Source organism: Zalophus californianus, chromosome 7 (assembly GCF_009762305.2).
Source record: "Zalophus californianus isolate mZalCal1 chromosome 7, mZalCal1.pri.v2, whole genome shotgun sequence".
Lineage (NCBI taxonomy): Eukaryota > Metazoa > Chordata > Mammalia > Carnivora > Otariidae > Zalophus > Zalophus californianus.
Window position 1 is genome coordinate 128,221,728 of NC_045601.1, and position 19,158 is coordinate 128,240,885.

Consider the following 19,158-nt stretch of genomic DNA (forward strand, 5'->3'; position numbering starts at 1 on the left):
AATTCCAGCCTCTGATATTAGTTTCCTAGTTTTCTTCTGCCAGTAACACAGATTTTATATTTTTGGTTACTGCCTACTCTTATTGAAATTTCTCTTTAAGATAACAGTAATTATAGTAGCATGTAAACTTTGAAATATAAGTGACTTAATCCAACAAGATGTTTGTTTCTTGCTCATGTAAAACCCAATAGTTAGAAGGGACTGAAGGTTATGTTTTATAAAGTGATCTAGCAATCCACACTAACAATATTCTTGTTTTAAATATATAGTTTTCAAGGCACTGACATCTAGCCAGCAGGTAGGGAAGGAAGAATAGATACTTGTTTATGGGAGGGTTTGTTTTTTTTCATTTTTTTTCTCTCTCATTATCTGTATTCATCCTAAGAATCAAAAGCAAGCAAAGTTTGGTCTCATCTGCTCCAAGAATATTTTCTTCCTTCTTAGAATACACTTCACAAGAGTTTTTTTTTGTTATGTTAATCACCATATATTACTTCATTAGTTTTTGATGTAGTGTTCCATGATTCGTTGTTTGCGTACAACACCCAGTGCTCCACTCAATACGTGCCCTCTTTAATACCCGTCACCAGGCTAACCCATCCCCCCACCCCCTCCCCTCTAGAACCCTCAGTTTGTTTCTCAGAGTCCATAGTCTCTCATGATTTGTCTCCCCCTCTGATTCCCCCCCCTTCATTTTTCCCTTCCTACCATCTTCTTTTTTTTTTTTAACATATAATGTATTATTTGTTTCAGAGGTGCAGGTCTGTGATTCAACAGTCTTGCACAATTCACAGCACTCACCATAGCACATACCCTCCCCAATGTCTATCACCCAGCCATTCCATCCCTCCCACTCCCCATCACTCCAGCAACCCTCAGTTTGTTTCCTGAGATTAAGAATTCCTCATATCAGTGAGGTCATATGATACATGTCTTTCTCTGATTGACTTATTTTGCTCAGCATAATACCCTCCAGTTCCATCCACATCATTGCAAATGGCAAGATTTCATTCCTTTTGATGGCTGCCTAATATTCCATTGTGTGTATATATATATATATATATATGTATATATATATATATATATATATACACATATATATATATGTATATACCACATCATCTTTACCCATTCATCTGTTGATGGACATCTTGCTCTTTCCATAGTTTGGCTATTGTGGACATTGCTGCTATAAACATTGGGGTGCACATACCCCGTTGGATCACTACATTTGTATCTTTGGGGTAAATACCCAGTAGTGCAATTGCTGGGTCGTATGGTAGCTCTATTTTCAACCTTTTTTTTTAGTTTTATTTATTTATTTTCAAAGATTTTATTTATTTGAGAGAGAGAGAGAGAGAGAGAGCACAAGAGGGGGGAGTAGGAGAGGGAGAAGCAGACTCCCCGCTGAGCAGGGAGCCCAATGCGGGACTCCATGCAGGACTCGATCCTGGAACTCCAGGATCATGACCTGAGCCGAAGGCAGTCGCTTAACCAACTGAGCCACCCAGGCGTCCTATTTTCAACTTTTTGAGGAACCTCCATACTGTTTTCCAGAGTGGCTGTTCCAGCTTGCATTCCCACCTATAGTGTAGGAGGGTTCCCCTTTCTTACAGGAGGTTTTTATAGCCCAGCTGAGAAGTAGTACAGATTATTTCTGTTACATTGCATTGGCTTGAAATCAGGCACTTGGCCATACCTAACTGTAAGGTAGCTGTGAGCCCAGAAAGATAACATGTAGATTTTGATAAACCCATAACATTATAGTATTCTTTACTACACTGAATGACTAATTATCATGATTTTTAAAATTGTCTTTTGCATTAGAGTGCTCTATTATTTATACTTAAGGGCCATGAATATCATACTCCATTAAGAACTATGATTTTCTAATTTCCCACATTATGATATTTAGTCTGAAATAAAATGAATAACTTTAATTTTATGCATGATATAGTAGAACAAAACATGGATCGGAAAATTAAAGATTAAACTTGCATTTGAAACCTGGTACAATCTGGCTGTTTTATCTTGGGCAAATTTATCTTTAAATTTCTTCTTTAAATTTCATTTTTTGTTTATACATTGAATGAACTGCACACAGTGAGTGGCTCTCAACATTGACAAAACTTTGATTATCTTTCCTCCCTCCTCCATCATTATTTACAATGTAAGTAATGCTTTATTGAACTGCAATTTTAATTAAAGATACAGATAACTGCCAATATATATCTTCAGGCCACTGTGATTTGCCATTATTATCACAATGACAGACATGACTATTTTGTTAGGATAGATGATGACAGGGTAATTACTTATTCAAGAGGTACTAAATTATACGGCACTGAGTTCATATAGGCAAATTAGTTTCTAGAATTTTTGATAAATTTTAAGTTAAATAGTGTACCTAATATCAATGATGGTTATCATAATTAAATAATTTTTCCTAATATGATAAAAATATCTAGTTTTGTATTCTGTATTAAGATATGACTATCATGCATCAGTTCCTAGGTACACATTGTACATTTCAATATACGGATCCAAATTTCTTATAAATAAGAAAGTTTTCTTGGATTATAGATTTTAGTGTTTGCCCACTCCATGGATTTGATTTTCTTCATCAGGACCTCCAATTATACTCATGCTAGGTCTTCTTTGTCCTATGTCTAGCTCTCAAATTATTTTTAATCTCTTTACTAAGTTTTTTAAGCTCTTTTTTTCTTTTTTCTATCTTCTATTTTCTGAACATTGCCTCCTGAGTTGTCTATTTACTCTTATATTATTTTCAATTGAGTCTTCATTCTAAACCTATTACTTTTATTTCTAATTTTTTTATGTGGTCTTTTTGTTCTCATTTCTCATCTTCCTGTTTTTTAGCTGTCACATTTCTGAGTTTTCTTGACTGTGAATTATTTTGTTCTTTAATAGCTTTTGCCATTTAATTAATTCTTTTATTTTCTTTGAAAAATTAGGTTACACTAATATGAAAATATGTAACAATGTATAAAATATGAAAACTCTGCTTTATGGATGTATTTTTCTTGTGAGTCTTCATATTATATATATTTTTCTTTCTCTGCTATTTATGTATTTATTTAATATTATTTATTTTACATATTTACTTAATATGGGAGTGGTTACAATTCTTTTCTGTTGTTCATATTGAAGTGAGTTGGGGATTTCTATACTTCAAAGAAGAGATTCCTATGTAGGGGTAGAAGTAGATTAAGCCAGATTTTTCTAGTATTTGGCTCTTTTGTACCCCTCTATCCCTGTTGTTGGTGCAGAGTATTAGTAAATATGGTTTCTCCATATAGCCAAGTTTCCAGTATTTTCTGATATCTGTCTTGTGCCCTTCACCATTTGTATCTGAATCTTCTCTTCTTTACTCCCTTAGTTTCTGTCCTAAGAAATTTATGTTTATTCCAAGAAATTTTACCTCAGTCCAGGGTTCTGTTTTTTTGTTGGGTATTTCTGATATACACAGGAAGAGTCTTTTAAAACAAAACCAAAACAAAAGACAAAGAAGAGCATTACATAGTGATAAAGAGGTCAATCCAGCAAAAGGATATCACATTTGTAAATAGTTATGCACCCAATAGGAGCAAATAAATATATAAAGCAAATAGTTTTCCCCCACCCCCCTCCCCTCTAGAACCCCCAGTCCATTTCTCAGAGTCCATTGTCTCTCATGGTTTGTCTCCCCCTCTGATTTACCCCCCTTCATTCTTCTCCTCCTGCTATCTTCTTCTTTTACATCATTAGTTTTTGATGTAGTGTTCCATGATTCATTGTTTGTGCATAACACCCAGGACTCCACGCAGAACGTGCCCTCTTTAATACCTATCACCAGGCTAACCCATCCCCCCACCCCCCGCCCCTCGACCCTTGGTTTGTTTTTCAGAGTCCATCCTCTCTCATGGTTCGTCTCCCCCTCCGATTTACCCCCTTCATTCTTCCGCTCCTGCTATCTTCTTCTTTTTTTTTTTCTTAACAAATATTGCATTATTTGTTTCAGAGGTACAGATCTGAGATTCAACAGAGTTGCACAATTCAAAGCACTCACCATAGCACATACCTCGCCAATGTCTATCACCCAGCCACACCATCCCTCCCACACCCCCACCACTCCAGCAACCCTCAGTTTGTTTCCTGAGATTAAGAATTCCTCATATCAGTGAGATTATATGATACATGTCTTTCTCTGATTGACTTATTTCACTCAGCATAACGCCCTCTAGTTCCATCCACGTCGTTGCAAATGGCAAGATCTCATTCCTTTTGATGGCTGCATAATATTCCATTGTGTATATATACTACGTCTTTATCCATTCATCTGTCGATGGACATCTTGGCTCTTTCCACAGTTTGGCTCTTGTGGACATTGCTGCTATAAACATTGGGGTGCACGTACCCCTTTGGAACCCTACATTTGTATCTTTGTGGTAAATACCCAGTAGTGCAATTGCTGGATCATATGGTAGCTCTATTTTCAACTGTTTGAGGAACCTCCATACTGTTTTCCAGAGGGGTTGCACCAGCTTGCATTCCCACCAACAGTGTAGGAGGGTTCCCCTTTCTCCACATCCCCGTCAACATCTGTCGTTTCCTGACTTGTTAATTTATGCCATTCTGAGGTGTGAGGTGGTATCTCATTGAGGTTTTGATTTGGATTTCCCGATGCCGAGCAATGTTGAGCACTTTTTCATGTGTCTGTTGGCCATTTGGATGCCTTCTTTGAAAAAATGTGTGTTCATGTCTTCTGCCCATTTCTTGATTGGATTGTTTGTTCTTTGGTGTTGAGTTGGATAAGTTCTTTATAGATTTTGGATACTAGCCCTTTATCTGATATGTCATTTGCAAATATTTTCTCCCATTCTGTCGGTTGTCTTTTGGTTTTGTTGACTGTTTCTTTTGCTGTGCAAAAGCTTTTTATCGTGATGAAATCCCAATAGTTCATTTTTGCCCTTGCTTCCCTTGCCTTTGGCAATGTTTCTAGGAAGAAGTTGCTGCGGCTGAGGTTGAAGAGGTTGCTGCCTTTGTTCTCCTTTAGGATGTTGATGGACTCCTGTCTCACGTTTAGGGCTTTCAACCATTTGGAGTCTGTTTTTGTGTGTGGTGTAAGGAAATGGTCCAGTTTCATTCTTCTGCATGTGGCTGTCCAATTTTCCCAACACCATTTGTTGAAGAGACTGTCTTTTTTCCATTGGACATTCTTTCCTGCTTTGTTAAAGATTAGTTGACCATAAAGTTGAGGGTCCATTTCTGGGCTCTCTATTCTGTTCCATTGATCTATGTGTCTGTTTTTGTGCCAGTACCATACTGTCTTGATGATGACAGATTTGTAATAGAGCTGGAAGTCCAGAATTGTGGTGCCGCCAGCTTTGCTTTTCTTTTTCAACATTCTTCTGGCTATTCGGGGTCTTATCTGGTTCCATACAAATTTTAGGATTATTTGTTCCATTTCTTTGAAAAAAGTGGTTGGTATTTTGATGGGGATTGCATTGAATTTGTAGATTGCTCTAGGCAGCATTGACATCTTCACAATGTTTGTTCTTCCAATCCATGAGCATGGAACATTTTTCCATTTCTTTGTGTCTTCCTCAATTTCTTTCATGAGTATTTTATGGTTTTCTGAGTACAGATCCTTTGCCTCTTTGGTTAAATTTATTCCTAGGTATCTTATGGTTTTGGGTGCAATTGTAATTGGGATTGACTCTTTAATCTGTCTCTCTTCTGTCTTGTTGTTGGTGTATAGGAATGCCACTGATTTCTGTGCATTGATTTTACCACTTTACTGAATTTCTGTATGAGTTCTAGCAGTTTTGGGGTGGAGTCTTTTGGGTTTTCCACATAAAGTATCATATCATCTGCAAAGAGTGAGAGTTTGACTTCCCCCTTGCCGATTTGCATGCCTTTGATTTCTTTTGTTGTCTGATTGCTGTGGCTAGGACTTCTAATACTATGTTGAATAGCAGTGGTGATAGTGGACATCCCTGCCGTGTTCCTGACCTTAGGGGAAAAGTTCTCAGCTTTTCCCCATTGAGAATGATATTTGCTGTAGGTTTTTCATAGATGACTTTTATGATATTGAGGTATGTGCCCTCTATCCCTATACTCTGAAGAGTTTTGATCAAGAAAGGATGCTGTACTTTGTCAAATGCTTTTTCTGCATCTCTTGAGAGGATCATATGATTCTTGTACTCTCTTTTGTTAATGTATTGTATCACGTTGATTGATTTGTGGATGTTGAACCAGGCTTGCAGCCCAGGGATAAATCCCACTTGGTCATGGTGAATAATCCTTTCAATGTACTGTTGGATCCTATTGGCTGGTATTTTGGTGAGAATTTTTGCATCCATGTTCATCAAGGATATTGGTCTGTACTTCTCCTTTTTGATGGGGTCTTTGTCTGGTTTTGGGATCAGGTAATGCTGGCCTCATAAAATGAATTTGGAAGTTTTCCTTCCATTTCTATTTTTTGGAACAGTTTCAGGAGAATAGGTATTAATTCTTCTTTAAATGTTTGGTAGAATACCCTGGGAAGCCATCTCGCCCTGGGCTTTTGTGTGTTGGGAGATTTTTGATGACTGCTTCAATTCCCTAGGGGTTATAGGTCTGTTCAGGTTTTCTATTTCTTCCTGGTTCAATTTTGGTAGTTGATACATCTCTAGGAATGCACCCATTTCTTCCAGGTTATCTAATTTGCTGGCATAGATTTGCTCATAATATGTTCTTATAATTGTTTGTATTTCTTTGCTGTTGGTTGTGATCTCTCCACTTTCATTCATGATTTTGTTGATTTGGGTCATTTCTCTTTTCTTTTGGATAAGTCTGGCCAGGGCTTTATCAATCTTGTTAATTCTTTCAGAGAACCAGCTGCTAGTTTTGTTGGTCTTTCTACTGTTCTTTTGTTTTCTAGTTCATTGATTTCTGCTCTGATCTTTATTATTTCTCTTTTCTTGCTGGGTTTAGGCTTTATTTGCTGTTTTTTCTCTAGCTCCTTTAGGTGTAGGGTTAGGTTGTGTATTTGAGACCTTTCTTGTTTCTTGAGAAAGGCTTGTATTGCTATATACATACCTCTTAGGACCGCCTTTGCTGCATCTCAAAGATTTTGAACAGTTGTGTTTTCATTTTCATTGGTTTCCATGAATTTTTTTAATTCTTCTTTAATTTCCTGGTTGAACCATTTATTCTTTAGTAGGATGCTCTTTAGCCTCCATGTATTTGAATTCTTTCCGACTTTCGTCTTGTGATTGAGTTCTAGTTTCAAAGCATCGTGGTCAGAAAATATGCAGGGAATAATCCCAATCTTTGGGTAGCAGTTGAGACCTGATTTGTGACATAGGATGTGATCTATTCTGGAGAATGTTCCATGGGCACTAGAGAAGAATGTGTATTCCGTTGCTTTGGGATGGAATGTTCTGAATATGTCTGTGAAGTCCATTTGGTCCAGTGTGTCATTTAGAGTTTTATTTCCTTGTTGATCTTTTGCTTAGATGATCTGTCCATTTCAGTCAGGGGGTGTTAAAGTCCCCCACTATTATTGTATTGTTGTCAGTGTGTTTTTTTGCTTTTGTTATTATTTGCCTTATATAATTGGCTGCTCCCATGTTAGGGGCATACATATTTACAATTGTTAGATATTCTTGGTGGATAGACCCTTTAAGTATGATATAGTGTCCTTCCTCATCTCTTATTACAGTCTTTGTTTTAAAATCTAATTTGTCTGATATAAGTATTGTCACCCCAGCTTTCTTTTAGTGTCCATTAGCATGGTAAATGGTTTTCCACCCCCTCACTTTCAATCTGAGGGTGTCTTTGGGTCTAAAATGAGTCTCTTGCAGACAGCATATTGATTGGTCTTGTTTTTTAATCCAATCTGATAACCTGTGTCTTTTGATTGGGGCATTTAGACCATTTACATTCAAGGTAACTATTGAAAGATATGAATTTAGTGCTATTGTATTGCTGTAAGGTGACTGTTAGTGCATATTGTCTGTGTTCCTTTCTGGCCTATGCTGCTTTTAGGCTCTCTCTTTGCTTAGAGGAGCCCTTTCAATATTTCTTGTAGGGCTGGTTTCGTGTTTGCAAATTTCTTTAGTTTTTGTTTGTCCTGGAACCTTTTTATCTCTCCTTCAGTTTTCAATGACAGCCTAGCTGGATATAGTATTCTTGGCTGCCTATTTTTCTCGTTTAGTTCTCTGAAGATATCATGCCAGTCCTTTCTGGCCTGCCAGGTCTCTGTGGATAGGTGTGTTTCCAATCTAATGTTTCCACCATTATAGGTTACATATCTCTTCTTCCGAGCTGCTTTCAAGATTTTCTCTTTGTCTCTGAGACTCGTAAGTTTTACTATTAGATGTCAGGGTGTTGACCTATTTTTATTGATTTTGAGAGGGGTTCTCTGTGCCTCCTGGAATTTGATGCCTGTTTCCTTCCCCACATTAGGGAAGTTATCTGCTATAATTTTCTCCAATATATCTTCTGCCCCTCTCTCTCTTTCTTCTTCTTCTGGGATCCCAATTATTCTAATGCTGTTTCATCTTATGGTATCGCTTATCTCTCGAATTCTGCCCTCGTGATCCAGTAGTTGTTTCTCTCTCTTTTTCTCAGCCTCTTTATTTTCCATCATTTGGTCTTCTATATCACTGATTCTCTCTTCTGCCTCATTTATCCTAGCAGTTAGTGCCCCCATTTTTGATTGCACCTTAATAGCCTTTTTGATTTCGACTTGGTTAGATTTTAGTTCTTTTATTTCTCCAGTAAGGGTGTCTCTAATAACTTCCATGCTTTTTTCAAGCCCAGCTAGTATCTTTAAAATCATGATTCAGAACTCTAGATCCAACATCATACTAATGTCCGTATTGAGTAGGTCCCTCGCAGACGGTATTATCTTATGTTCTTTTTTTCTGAGGTGATTTCTTTTGTCTTGTCATTTTGTCCAGAGGAGAATAGATGAATGAGAGAACAAAATGCTAATAGGTTAATAACGTCCCCAGACAATATACTCTAAACAAATCAGGAAAGACCTGAAACCAGGGGAAAAGAAAGGGAAGGAAAGAAAAAAGAAAGAGGGGGGAAAAAAAAGAAAAAGATAAAAACAAACAAAAACAGAACAAAACAAAAAAAAACAGAATGTGATCAGATATGATCAGGCTAGTGCATAGATCAGTGCCACACAGGACACTTTGGGTGTATTTTGGTCTGTTAGAAGATACTGCCTCCTAAATTTGTAAAGGAAGAAAGACTTATATATGTACAAAATAAGGGTTGATACAATGAAAGGGTGGAAGATGACTGTAAAGATGAAAATTATAAAAGATTTTATAAAAGGAATTGATAAGAATTTGTTTGAAAAAAGAAACAAGATTTAAAAAAAAAAGGTAGAGAATGTGGTCAGGCAGGAGACTAGAACAAAGCCATACACTAGAGATTTAGGGTATATTTTGATGTGTTAGAAGAAACTATAGCTCAAAATTTTTAAAGGGCGAACAACTTATATATATATGCCAAAAATAAGGGTAACTACTATGAAGGGATAGAATATGGCTCTAAAAATGAAAAATAAAAATGTTTTTTTTTTTAAAGGGATTGATAAGATGTTGGTTGAAAAAAGGGAAAAAGAAAAATTAAAAAAAAGTTAAAAAAATTAACTTTGAAAAACTAATGAATCATGGTAAAAAAGCCATGAATTCTTTGTGCAGTATTCCCCTAGCGCTGGAGTTCTGCTGTTCTCCTTGATTGGTCAACTTGGTCTTGGCTTGTTGGCTGTTCGTGCTGATCTTCTGGGGGAGGGGCCTGTTGCCATGGTTCCCAAATGTCTGCCGGAGGCTGAATTGCCCCACCCTGGTGAGTCTGGGCTAAGCAATCTGCTTTGGTTTGCTCTCGGGAGCTTTTGTTCCCTGCAAGCTCTCGGTACAGCTCTGGTGGATGAGAGTGAAAATGGTGGCCTCCCAATCTCCTCCTGGAGGAGCCGAGAACTCGGGGCCCCACTCTTCAGTGTGCCCCCAGAGAAAAGCAATCACTCCCTTTTCCCTGGTTTCTGCCCGCACTCTGTACTCACCCGGTCTGTGACCAAGCATTTCTATCTCTGGCACCCGACCCCGTGTGGAGTCTCCAAACCCAGCAGATACCTGTGGTGCGCTCCCACGCTGCTCCTCCCGGGGGTGGAAGGGGAGTTTCCCTGGCTCTGCTGCTTGTTGGGTCCCTGCTGGAGGAGCAGTGGCCCGACTGGCCCGTGGATCACAGTTTATGGCAACCCCGAGCTGAGAGCCCGCGCCTCGGCTCTGTCCCTGAAGCTGGCTTTCCAGCTCCGATACCTGGGAGCTCTGCTGCACTCAGGCACCCCCGGTCTTTCTGTGACCCCGAGGGTCCTGAGACCACACTGTCCCGCGAGGGTTCCACCCCCCACTTAGCCACTGCAGCGACGTCCCTCAGCGGAGCGGACTTCTAAAAGTTTCGATTTTGTGCTCGCGGCTCTGTCACTTGCCAGAAGCAGCCGATGGAGGCCCCCTCCCCCGCCGTCTATCCTCCCGAATATCGCCTCGGATTCACTTCTCCGCACATCCTACCTTCCAGAAAGTGGTCGCTTCTCTGTTCAGAGAGTTGTTGCTACTCTCTTCTTCGATCTCCTATTGAGTTCGTAGGTGTTCAGAATGGTTTGATCCCCATTCAGCTGAATTCCTGAGAGCATATGAAATCCAGGTCTCCTACTCGTCTGCCATCTTGCTCCGCCTCCTAAATATATAAAGCAAATATTAACAGAAATAAAGGGAGAATTAGACAACAATAATAGTAGGGAACTTTAATATCCCACTTACATCAATGAATAGATTATCCAAATATAAAATCAATATGGAAACATTGGCTTTAAACAACCTATTAGACCCGATGGACTTAATATATACAGAACATTCAACCAGATGGCAGAATATACATTTTTTCAACTACACATGGAACGTTCTCCAGGACAGATCACATGTCAGGCTAAAGAATAAGTGTCAAGAAACTCAAGAAGATTGAAATAATTTCAAATATGTTTTCCACCCACAATGGTAGGAAAGTAAAGATCAGTTACAAGAAGAAACTGAAAAAAAAATACACAAAAATGTGGAGACAGCAACATATTATTAAACAATGGGTCAACAAAAAAAAAAAATCAAAGAAAAAATCAAAAATTATTTTCAGACAAATGAAAATGGAGACACAAGCTTCTAAAATCTTTGGGATGCAACAAAAGCAGTCCTAACAGGGAAGTTCAGAGCAATACAGGCTTGACTCAAGAAATAAGAAAAATCTCAAGTAAATAATTTAATCTTATATCTGAGGGAACTAGAAAAAGAAGAACAAACAAAGTCCAAAGTTAGAAGTTAGGAAATAATAAAGATCAGAGTGGAAATAAATAAAATAGACACAATATAAAAGGTCAATGAAGTTAAGAGCTGATTCTTTGAAAAGACAAACAAAATTAACAAAACTTTAGCCAGACTCATCAAGAAAAAAAGAGAGATGGCCCAAATAAATAAAGTCAAATATCAAAGAAGAGAAATTACAGCCAATATTATAGCAATATAAAGGATCATCAGATAATACTATAAATAGTTACATGCCAACAAATTAGACAACTTAGAAAAAAGGGATAATTTCCTAGAAGTGTGTAATCTTCCAAGACTGAAATCATGAAGAATTAGAAAATCTCAGTAAACCAATTACTAGTGATGAAATTGAATCAGTAATCAAAAAGTCCCAACAAACAGAAGTCCACTTTCAGATGGCTTCAGAGGTGAATTCTATCACACATTTAAAAAGGAGTTAAAATCTACCCTCCTCAAATTATCCCAAAAAATTGAAGATGAGAGAACACTTCTGAACTTATTTTATGAGGTCAGCAACACCCTGATACCAAGACCAGCCAAAGACACTACAAAAAAGGAAAATTCCAGATCAATATCCCTGATAAACAGAGATGCAAAAATCTTCAACAAAATACTAGCAAACCAAATTGAACAACACATTAAAAAGATCATATACCATGACCAAGTGGAATCCATTCTAGGGATTCAAAGATGGTTTGACATCACAAATCAATCAACATGATACACCCCATTAACAAAGTGAAGGATAAAATTCCTATGATCATCTTGATAGACGCAGAAAAAGCGTTTGACAAAATTCAACATCTGTTTATGATTTGAAGTCCAAAAAAGTCAAGACAGGGAACACACTTCAAAATAATAAAGGTCATATATGACAAACCCACAGCTAACATCTTACTTAATGTTGAAAAGCTGAAAGTGTTTCCTCTAGGATTAGGAACAAGGTGAGGATGCCCACTATTTCTGCTTTTATTCAACACAATATTGGAAGTTCATATACATACAAAGGGATATTGGTCAAAATACAGAGTGGAATCTTGCCATCTGTGACAACATGGATGGAATTAAATTGTATTATGCTAAGTGAAATAAGTATGACAGAGAAAGATAAATATCTTATGATTTACTTATATGTGGAATCTAAAAACCAAAAAAAAAAACCAAAAAAAAAAACCAAAACAGAAAGGGACTCATAGATACAGAAAACAATCTAGTGCTTGCCAAAGGGGATGTGGGTGTGGACAGATAAAATAGGTGAAGGAGATTAAGAGCCATAAACTTCCAGTTATAAAATAAATAAATAGCAGGGATGTAAATTACAGCATAGGGAATAAAGTCAATAATATTTGAATAATTTTGTATAGTGACAGGGTACCTAGAACTATTGTGACAATCATTTCATAATGTATAAAAACATTAAATGACTATGTTGTATACCTGAAACTAACATAATATTGTATGTCAATTATAATTCAATAAAATACTAGTTAGAAATGTCTGACACTTTCTACTCAAATTTATTTACTTCTAGTTAACACACTGATTAGTAATTAGAGCAAAACTTTGTGCTCAAATTCACTCCACTTTATAATTCATTGATTATTTAAACAATTTCTGAGCTAATGAGCTACACCAATTATTGGCCTGGTGCTGGGTATGTAAAAACAATAAAATTTATTTTTGTTTTTGAAGACCTTATAGTCTTATTGAAAATATAGGCATCACACTTGCAAATTTCAATGGTATCAGCTTTAACAGAGTTATAAAATAAAATGGAACTGAAGTTAAAAGGATAAAATAACTACATGAAGAGTTCATGAAAGCCTTCTTAGAAGAGATGATACTTGAATTGAGTCTTAAAAGGTGAGTAGGTGTTTCCAGGTGGTGAATGTAAGAAAGGACCTTCCAGAAGAGGTAGCATCCTTATTATTGTGGTAGGTCTTATTGTGCTTAGAAAATGGTGGCAACTTTAGTAAAACTGGAATTTAGAGTTGTGTTCGTGGTTCAAACAAAGGGGACAAGAGTTTAGATGGTGTTAGCAAAGGAATACAAGGCCAGAAGTATGGTGAAAGGGCCTTTGGAGCTAAAATAAGAAATGTGGTCTAATGTTATAAGCAATAGGAGGCAAGAAAGGTTTTAAAGTAAGCAAATGACATGATTAGATTTAATTATTAGGAAAAAAGCCGGTGTCAGTCAACACCTACCAGGCTGAACAGGGGGTTCTGAGACAGGAAGCGGTTCTAAGAACCTAGACAAAGGGTGATAAAGTTCAGAATTAAGCACAAAGGATGGAGCAGAGGCTTGGACTTTGGATTTATAACTATTTCTATGACAGATCCCAAAATAAAAGGCATGTTCAGAATTTAAAATGTTTTTAGAAGGAAACATAAAGTAAAATAATAATATGTGAACTTCATACCAAGATTAAAACCTTTCAACTGAATTTTAGTATTTACCAAAAGAGCATATGTTGAATGGTCTCAACTTTTGGTCTGCCAAGCTATTTTTATGGGATAAGAGTATTCAAGAAAGAAGAATCTTTTCTTCCCAAAAAGAGTGCTAATGTCCACTTTAACGCTTCCCTAAATATCTCCAACATGAAACAATTGGCATAGACACATCCAAACCTAGAGCCGTCAGTGCCTTTGATGTAAGACAAATGCAGTCCAATGAAGAAGTGTGTCTGTTCCCATAGTGGTCGCCAAAGTCAAGGTTCAGAGCACAAGTTACTGTTATCTCTTTCATGGGTTTTATGTGTTCAAGAATATGATAATAAAAAAGAAAAACAAGCTCTCTGATAAACCACATTTATAGCCTCTTGGACTGCAAAGTTCACAGCAAGTGTCTTTCTCTTTTGAAGTCACTGTATTTCTTGAGAACCAGAAGTGTGCAAGGCAGAAGCTTGTTGACGATAGGGAGGAGAGTAAGAAAGCATGTGAGCAGGTCTGAGCCTGGGGCTCATGGCTCGGCAGGGTACATGGGTCTTCAAGACTATAGGCAGGCTACAGAAGGCCTTCCAACTCTCTGAAATCATGGGAATGATGATGGTGGATGTACGGATTTTTCTGGGGAAAGTGTTAATTGCTTTCATCAGATTCTCCAGCTTTAAAGAGCTGGCATTTGAAGGTTTGACTAGACACAATGACAATATATATCAGTATATAATAAGAACAAAAAGAGTGGTTCAAAAAATAAGGTTTTCCTACTTCAGAAGATAGCCATACAATGTTGGGCACGTTTGCCTCTTTGAGCCTCAGGTTTTTTTCCATTACCATGTCCTAGGCTTATTGTGAAAATTTTTATAGAACAGTTTGCACAACGCTTGGAAAATGTTTTCATTGTGTATTTATGACAAATGCAGATATGACATTTGTTATGCATGTGTACGCATAGTGGCTATAAATATAAAACTTAAGCTTAGTGAATTGTTGAGGATCAGTCATATTTCATTTATGATCGTCTCTTGGAAGCTGAAGAAAGAAGATCAAGTAGCAAGAATGTTTATGTTCTTCAAGTACTATTTTTAAGAGGGCAAATGTTAGGTTCTGGTGTTAATCACCCATTGCCATGCCATGAATGACGAATTTGAGTCAATGACAATCCCCAGTGGCAACCCTTGGAGTGAATGAGTCAAACTGACATGACATGATAAATTAACTAATTTTTGGGAGAATGTATAACCAATAAGGATCAGGCCCTACTTCTGATGATGAAGATTGTAAGAACATTCTTTAAGAAAATCGAACCCTGGTCAAACGAGGGCTGCTTCTTTTCATATCTTTCTTGTTTAGTGATCCTGGGAGACTTAACTTGATTATTCAGCTTCTCCCAACACAAGTCATTGAAACGTGGGGCAGATGGAGCCCTGCATTAGCAAGCCAGAATCAGAGGGTTTGGTCACTACATGGCCTCCTTCACCAACACACCAATCCGAGGAAGGAGGCCAGGCTGCACGAGAATCTTGCTTTAGGACCCAGGCAATTTCTTTGTCCACTGCCCTCCACTGATTAGGCCTCTGGCTCAAGAGCTTGAATTTTGAAGACTTAATTTAATTGGAGGACCATGATGGGTGTCCATTCTTTTCTCCTGGTCTACCTGATCCCTCCATTATTTCCCTGGCTAGCTTACAGGCTACCTAGAAAACTTCATGTCCCTTTTATTAGATTCCCTTGTACTGATGTATGTATATCCTCTCAGACATTTTTTCCCTTGGACAGAAAAATATTTTGGTAAACCAAAACAAAACAACTTACCCACAAGACAAAGTGATTACTAGTTGGAGATCTGGTTGGAAGATATTAGCCAGCTGTGAAGCAGAAACACATTTTTCTCCATGCTTTTTCATAATAGTATTCAGAGTCATATGTAAGTTGGATGACATGCGGTTAGAGCTGTAAGGAGAGAAAGTGTGTTGTAAGGGAGAGAGCACGGGGCTGTGCAGCAAGGCAGGTGGGGGTTGAGAGCCAGGCCACGTCTACGTATATCATGGTAGACTATTTACTTCTTAGAAATGTCCTGTCAGTGAAATGTGAATGATAATGCCTGAAAGAGGAATTTTAAGGATTAAAGGTAAAGTGCTTGGCACCACTGAATACTGAGTAAATTAGAAATATTTTATTGTTTTGTTAATGTTCAATTCTTGCTCTACCTTAAAGAAACTCTATATCAAGTACTTTATTTTATGTATGCAGCCCATGTTTGTTAATCACGTGCTATGTGCGTAGTGGTAAGTGCTGGGAAACAAGGGAGTAAAGCAGAATCCACACGTTCAAAGCATAATAGTCTACCCATCTTGGGGTATTTGTGTGCATGTCCAAAGAGTAGAGAATTATGATTCCTTGTCTTGTTGAAAATTTTACCTAAACAAAATGAAATCAGTGAGTTTGTCTTTTCACTGTGTCTGTATAACATAAAAATATGCATATAGCTCATATTTAGGGATGCAGAATATGGGAATTCTAAGGAGCTGAATATTGAACCCTGAATTACACCAGGGGCACAAAAGCGATGAGCCATGTTTGTGTGTAGTTTCTTCATGGTATGCTCCTTCTTTGTCCCAACAATAACTTAACATTTGTCACATTGGATTCTATCTGAGGTCAACCTGACTTGAGTTTTAGATCCAGGGTCTTCCTTTTCATTCATTTCTTCTCAGAATACCAAGTTCCCCAAATAGATTTACAAGTTTTTAAAAAGATGTAATCTGTTTTTTTTACAACAGGTTTGCCACCAGAACACTGGTGTCATGAAAGCCACCACTAAACCTAAACCAAAATGGGAAAGGAGATGATTCATATCAACACTGCTGTCATGGATGCGTAGATTCAGGCAAGTCTACCACTACTGCTCATCTGATCTACAAATGTGGTGGGAGTGACAAAAGAACAATTGGAAAACTTGAGAAGGAGGTTGCTGAGATGGGAAAGGGCCCCTTCAAGTATGCCTGGGTCTTGGATAAACTTAAAGTTGAATGTGAACATGATATCACCATTGATATCTCCCTGTGGAAATTCAAGACCAGCAACTATTATGTGACCATTGCTGACGCCCCCTTCGTTGACGCCCTAGGACACAGAGACTCCATCAAAAACATGATTACTGGCACATCTCAGGCTGACTGTGGTGTCCTGATTGTCACTGCTGGTGTTGGTGAATTTGAAGCAGTTATCTTCAAGAATGCACAGACCTGCGAGCAAGCCCTTCTGGCTTACACGCTGGGTGTGAAACAGCTAATCATCGGTGTTCACAAAATGGATTCCACTGAACCACCCTACAGCCAGAAGAGATATGAAGAACTCAGTAAGGAAGTCAACACCTACGTTAAGAAAATTGGCTCCAATCCTGAGACAGTAGCATTTGTGCCAGTTTCTGGTTGGAACGGTGACAGTATACATGCTGGAGCCAAGTGCTAACATGACTTGGTTCAAGAGATGGAAAGTCACCTGTAAAAATGGTAATTCCTGGGGAACCACGCTGCTTGAAACCCCAGATTGCATTCTGCCACCAGCTCGTCCGACTGACAAACCCTTGCATCTGTCCCTCCAGGACATCTACAAAATTCGTCATATTGGTACTGTTCCTGTGGGCTGAGTGGAGACTGTTTTTTTTTTTTTTCCGTTTGTTTGTTTTTAAGATTTATCGATTTATTTTAGAGAGGAGGGGCAGAGGGAGAGGGGGAGAGAATTCTAAGCAGACTCCATGTTGAGCATGGATCCTCATGGGGCTTGATCTCACGCCCCTAAGATCACCTGAGCTGAAACCAAGAGCCAGATGCTCAACGGACTGTGCCATCCAGGCATCTCAGAGATTGGTGTTCTTAAACCAAGCATGGTGGTCACTTTTGCTCCAGTCAATGTTATAACTGAAGTAAAATCTGCTGAAATGCACCATGAAGCTTTGAGTGAGGCTATTCTTGGGGACAGTGTGGGCTTCAATGTCAAGAACATATCTGTCAAAGATGTTCGTCATGGCACTGTGGCTGGTGACAGTGAAAATGACCCGCCAACAGAAGCCACTGGCTTCACAGCTCAGGTGATTATCCTGAACCATCCAGCCAAATCAGTGCTGGATATGCACCTGCACTGGATTGTCACACAGCTCACATTGTTGCATGTTTGCTGAGCTGAAGGAGAAGATTGAACACAGTTCTGGAAAAAAGGTGGAAGGTGGCCCCACGTTCCTGAAATCTGGTGATGCTGCCATCATTGATATGGTTTCTGGCAAGCCTATGTGTGTTGAGGGCTTCTCTGACTATCCTCCTCAGGGCCATTTTGCCGTTTGTGACAGGAGACAGACTGTTTCTGTGGGTGTCATCAAAGTGGTGGACAAGAAGGCAGTTGGAGCTGGCAAGATCACCAAGTCTGCCCAGAAAGCTCAGAGGCTCTGAGACCTGCCACCCCAGCCTTAATCAGTGGTGGAAGAATGGTCTCAAACCTGTTTGTGTCAATTTGCCATTTAAGTTTAATAGTAAAAACTGGTTAATGATAACAATACATTGTAAAACCTTTAGAAGGAAAAGAGAACGTTTGTGGACCATTTGTTTTGTGTGTGTGTGTGTGTGTGTGTGGCAGTTTTAAGTTATTAATTTTTTTAAAGATTTTATTTATTTATTTGTCAGAGAGAGTGTGTACACAAGGAATGGCAGGCAGAGGGAGAAGCAGTCTCCCTGCTGAGCAAGGAGCCTGATGGGGGACTCGATCCCAGGACCCTGGGATCACGACCTGAGCCGAAGGCAGGTGCTTAACTGACTGAACAACCCAGGTGTCCCATTAAGATATTAATTTTTAAAATCAATACTTTTTAAAAAAGATTTTATTTATTTATTTGACAGAGAGAGACACAGCGAGAGAGGGAATATAAGCAGGGGGAGTGGGAGAGGGAGAAGCAGGCTTCCCGTGGAGCAAGGAGCCCAATGTGGGGCTCGATCCTAGGACCCTGGGATCATGACCTGAGCTGAAGGCAGACGCTTAATGACTGAGCCACCCAGGCGCCCCTAAAATCAATACTTTTTAATGGAAACAACTTGACCAAAAATCTGTCACATAATTTTGAGACCCATTAAAACAAAAGCTTAATGAGAAAAAAAATTTTAAATGTAAAAGATATAATCAAATTTTGCTCTGGATCACTGTTTTGTTGTTTTTGTTGTTGTTTTTTCCAATGTCCAAGAAACTTTTTAACACCTACTTGACAAAATAAGCAAGTAATCATCTATTTTGGGGATGGAAAAAGAGGAGGTGGGAATGAGATGTCTGGCCTAACCTCCTGTTATTTAGGC

The 19,158-nt window shown here is 38.4% G+C and overlaps 1 pseudogene; it reads left to right on the forward strand.

The window, feature by feature from the left end:
* LOC113928073 overlaps nucleotides 1-18,359 on the forward strand; it is a 134,917-nt pseudogene extending 116,558 nt beyond the window's left edge.
* The last annotated feature ends 799 nt before the right edge of the window (nucleotides 18,360-19,158 follow it).